Consider the following 5,575-nt stretch of genomic DNA (forward strand, 5'->3'; position numbering starts at 1 on the left):
GTTTGCAGAGGACAATGTCGAATATATTTACTGGTGTTTTGTTTCATCTTTGAGAATGGCAAATCTCTGTAGAAAGTAGTGTTTATGTCAGTAACATTGAATATGCTACAGTATCAGTGGAATATGTACATGCAGTATGACCCAGCTACTTCTACGCATTTATCACAGAGGAACTCTTAACATATATACACAAAGAGATGTATGCAAGAATGTTAACAGCAGCATCACTTACAATTGCCAATAATAAAAAACAATCCAAGTATGCATCAACAAGAGAATAGACAAATTGTGATTTATTCAAATAATAGAATATGGTATGATAGTTAAACGGAATAAACTTGTAGTGCACCTGTTAATGATAAGTTGCAGAATTACATAGTATGATGCCATTTATCTGATTTTAAAACTTGCAAACAAATACTATATGTTGCTTACAAATACATGCAGATGTCATTATAATATATAAGCGTGTGTGGGAACAGTAAATACAAATTTATGATAGTGATTTCCTCAGGCAGGGAAATAAGATCAGAGAAGAGGTTTGTGGAAGGTTTCAACTCCAACTAAAATGCTTTTATTTCTTTATTAAGTTCAGAATAAAATATTGCAAAATGTTAAGACTTCAATGAGTTATGTGCATACAAGAGTGTTATATTATTCTCTATTCTCATCTGAAGATCTAAATATTTTTTTAAAAGAAAAGAATAAATGGGATTTGTCAGATTCAGTGGGAAAAATGGACTTTGTGTGAAAACACAAATGCAGGAACTAGCTTAGCTCCTTAGGGGAGTCGCAGATCATTTGACTTTGAGGAGGGGCTTGTGGGGAGCCCAGCCGCCTGGAGAGGTGTGCAGGGACCAGTGTTGCTGGGGAGTCAGGCCTGAGGGCTGGGGAGTGGATCTCATGCTGACAAAACTCAGCTTCACCTCGGAGCCTTGGGAAGCTGTTGGAGATCTTTAAGCAGAGGAACTGTGGATGAGTCCATTCTGGCCAATGTGTGGAGAGTGGTTTGAGTAAGTTAAGGGGAAAAAAGCTGGGAGAGTAGAATGAATCAATAGGTAGATCTGGGACAACAGCTGAGGAATAGCTTCAAATTGTCTGACAAGAATTTTACTAAGGATTCCTTCTTCTCCAGAGTAACTGCTTCACAGACAAAATACAGTAGTAAATATAAAAAAACAACTGCACATTTTATTGTGCAGGAAAAAAAGTCAGCTGTTCCTGAAAGAATTCCAGTCCAGAGGTGAAAGGGTCTTGTCATTATGGCTGCATCTTCCAGTTAGTCCTTCGGGTGCTTATTATAAGTGAATTTTTACAGTTTTTTAAAACTCCAACATGGACGGGAATTGATGCTGTCTTTACAGACACGGAGACAATGCAATGACAATGGGAGTCTGGCACCCTCCAGTGGCCTTACTACCTTATTCCAGTGTCTGGCCCACAGTGCAGAAATCGTGTCAATACAGCAGAGAAAGAGAAGTTAAGTCAGGAAAACATAACTTTTTATGGAGAGGATACTGGTAGAATAATATAGGGACACATGTGTGAATAATAAAAAGGCAAAGAACTGTGTAAGAAATCTTGCCTCAGTAAACTAACTTTCACCAAGTTATTACAGGACTCTCTTAACGTTCCTATCTGTGGGAAGCAGACATATTGTGTTGTTAGGCGCTTTGAACAGCTCTGCAATCACTGTAACAGAAACTAAACTCACTTAAAGAACCCCAGTTACTCCTCATTCTAGTGTAATTTCTTTCACATTAATATTTTCGGTAATTTGCCCGAGCCGGTTTTGCTCAGTAGATAGCGTGTCAGCCTGCGGACTGAAGGGTCCCGGGTTCGATTCCGGTCAAGGGAAGAGCACATGCAAGGGTTGTAGGCTCAATCCCCAGTAGGGGGCGGCAGTAGGCAGCCAATCAATGATTCCCTCTCATCATTGATGTTTCTCTCTCTCTCTCCCTCTCCCTTCCTCTCTGAATCAATAAAAATATATTTAAAAAAAAAGATTTTGGGTCATTGAAGTTGATTCTCTTTGGTCTGCCTCCTCATTTCCTAACAGAATATTTATATGCTAGTACCTTCCGTGCTTGGAGCTTGATAAAATAGCAAAAGGGAAAAGCTGTCTTTAAGACGCACCCATACAAAACCAGACCCTGCCCAAACATCTACAGCACAGAAAACCAGTTTGGGACCCCGAGCTACAGATGCTAACCAATTCTCATATGGGAGACAGAGGGGAACCAGCTTTCTTGAGTATCAGACACATGCTAAGCATTAACATATTCATCTCACAAAAAATGTGGCTATAGAATGTAACTTTTCCCCCAAGGAGTTTGTATTTTAATAAGCAGTGCTAAACTTCCAGAAATGCTTCAAGATCCAAAAGAATGAGTTTTTAATGGTGAGATTTCAGGCGTTTATTTAGGTGATTGAGGTGGATATTGTGGCAAACATGCCACAAAAGTCTTCACTTGGATGGATCGAGCAATGGGTCACTCATCAGGAGGCTTGGGTCCCAGGGCCCAGCTTCCCAAGAGACTTTGGGCCTACAGATTAGTCCCCTGGACCTGTTTCAAACCCTTAGTGCACGCTAATGCTCAGCATTTGCTGTTTTCAGCACTAGGGTGGTGTATCTTCCTGGCCCTGGTACATGAGCCTTTATAACCAAGAAAATGGACCTGACACTCAACTGAAAGAGATACTTAGGAACTGTCTAAGCCAGAAATAAACAATTATTTTTATATGTTATGCCTACTTTGGGGATGACACTTTTGTCTCAAGTCCTTATTAATGACATGCTGCTTGTAAGTGGGGCAGATCCAGGTTTTGTTGGCCTGAAATTTATATAATTTATTGGACTCTCTTTAAGAAAAAGAACTCAAAATTATAAATGCAAAATTAGGTACAAAAGTGAATATTTAGAATGGGAAAAGAAATGATAAAGGTTAAAAATTTGCATATTTTTACAAGTTGACAAATATAAACATTATCTAGAACTGTCCAACGTAATCCAGAAAGATGGGTGAGAAACACAAAGATGTCATCCAGTATATTGGGATACATAAAATAGGCAACTTCACGTACAGATGAACTCACTATTTATTTGAAGAACTAATAACTAAAAATTTTCTAAATGGATGAAATGTATAAATCCACAGATCCAAAAGGTTCAGCAAACTTCAAGCATGATAAATAGAAAGAAAATCATTCCACTTAATCCATGTCATGATTAAGTGGATAAAAATTGGTGATAAAGAAAAAAATCTCTTTTTTAATCCGCACCCAAGGATATGTTTTACTGATTTTAGAGAGAGACACTGGTGTGAGAGAGAAACAGGAATCAGTTGCCTCCCATACACACACAGACTAGGGATGGAACCCACAACCTCCATATCAGTATGTGCCCTGACGGGGAATGGAGCCCACCACCATCTGGTATACCAGACAATGCTCCAGCCCACTGAGCCACCCAGGCAGGGCAAAGAGAAAAACGTAAAACAATCACTCTCCCATTCCCAATCTAATACAAATTCCTCACAGTGCTCTGAATTCAACCTCTCTTACCTCTCAGCAAACTTACTGTCAGGAACTGTGGAAAGCCTGCGATTTTCCTCTGCTTGCAAACTCACAAATTAGTTTGCTACTATTTCACAGATGCTGGCAGAAGATACAAGACTCCTGGAGAGGCGATCATCTTTGAAATTCTCATAAAATCTAGTGATGGACTTGCCCCTTACTTCTGGTTTTTCTTCTACTGTCTGTGTATTCTCAGTCTTCTTTGCAGACTCAGCCTCTCTTACTTGAATTTACTACCATGGCCAGTATCTGATCCTCCTCGGCACCCACTGTGGTCCTTTCCAATCCATCCTCCAAGTAGCACCCAGATGGAGCTTTTCAAAAGGCAGATATGGCCCTGGCCGGTGGGCACAGTGGTTAGAGCATCAGCACCACCTAGGGGCTTGTTAGAACTGCATCTCCCAGACCTACTGAATCAGAATCTGCAATTTTTTATCCTTGCCCAAGGATTTTTTACATTGATTTTTTTTTTTTTTAGAGAGAGAGAGAGTAGAAGGGAGGGAAGGAGAGAGAGAGAAAAAAAACATAAATGTGAGAGAGACACATGGATTGGTTGCTGCCAACCCTGGAGGGGAATCTAATCTGCAACCCAGGGATGTGGGAATCGAACCGGGACCCGTTGGTGTGCCGGCTGATGCTCTAGCCACTGAGCAGCACTGTCCAGGGCCAGAATCTGCATTTTTTTAAAAAAAAAAAAAAACAACACGATTCCCAAATGATTCGTATGTACATCATCATTTAAGTACTAGGCTGCAGAGCATGTTTATGACGAGGTAATCTCATCCGATGGCAAAAAGCCAAGTGTCAAGTGAACGACACCAAAATGCATGTCAGTGGGACCCAGTCCCTCCTTCCTATCTCATTCCGTTAGAATACACTCAGCGGCGTTGAAAGCCTGGAGAAATGGAAAGCTGGCTTTACACACTTGCTCCAACGTCAGCAATTCCTTGACGCAGACGCTTGGAGTGGCCTGGTGCCCTGGCCGAGAGTGCCCTCGTGCGGAGGAGAGGGGAACTTTCCAGCTCTTCCTCCCGGGCGGGAAGGACCGCACCTGGGGCTCCCGGGGTGATGCCTGGCCCGGGCTCACCGGGTGCGGTCTCGTTGTCAGACCCACCGGTGTCTCCAGGCTCGCTTTTCAGCTTTAAGACAGGTGCCACTGCCACGTGTACGCGCAGAAATGCACAGAGCAGAAATAAAGACCCAACTAGAATCGTGCTAAGGCGTAAAGGCAGAGGAAACTTTTCGTCTTGAAATCATTTCTACTCCTCGCCCTCTGAAACTGGGGCAGTCTGATCACGGAGTGCTCTCGCATCCTCGTTGTTAGAAATGAAACAGGCTCTTCCCTGCCTTCCTTCCTCTTGCACCCTCTCTTCTTTTCTTTCCAGTCTCCGTTTTTCCTCCATTTATATTCCTTTCTCCTCCATAGCATGTTATGTTCCATTGCTTTTATTTGGTAAATTCTAGCTCGAAAACCTGGAACAGAATCTGTCACTAGTTGTCTTGTTGCACACTATTTGCAAGTACAGTGGGGCCTTGACTTACGAGTTTAATTCGTTCAGAGACCGAGCTCGTTAAGGAGCTCGTTAACTCAAATTACTCTATCAACTCAATGCAGAAAATCAGCCTAGAGACAGCTGGTATCTCAAAAAAACTCGTTAGTCGGGACACTCGTAAGTCAAGGCCCTACTGTAAAGTCTTCATGGAAGGCAGCTCATCAAGGTGTGTTTTTTGAATCGCACATTGCCATTAGCATGTTAATGTTCCGGTGTCCATCTCAGTCTCCATAATGACTGATTTGAAAACATATGTTCGGGTGTGTTCGTTTTTTAATAATAATCGGCACTGTTCCCTACTTGAATCCTACCGTTTATAGTGCTTTCCTCGGCCACGGACCTCTGCACGTGCCTCCTCCTCCTGCCTCCCGGCTACCGGAGCCCCCTGGAGGCGTTCTCGGGCGGTGACCGTCCGGAGGAGGTCCCGGTGCCGAGCGGAGACCCCG

This window comes from Myotis davidii, unplaced genomic scaffold (genome assembly GCF_000327345.1).
Source record: "Myotis davidii unplaced genomic scaffold, ASM32734v1 scaffold125, whole genome shotgun sequence".
NCBI classification, from domain to species: Eukaryota; Metazoa; Chordata; class Mammalia; order Chiroptera; family Vespertilionidae; genus Myotis; species Myotis davidii.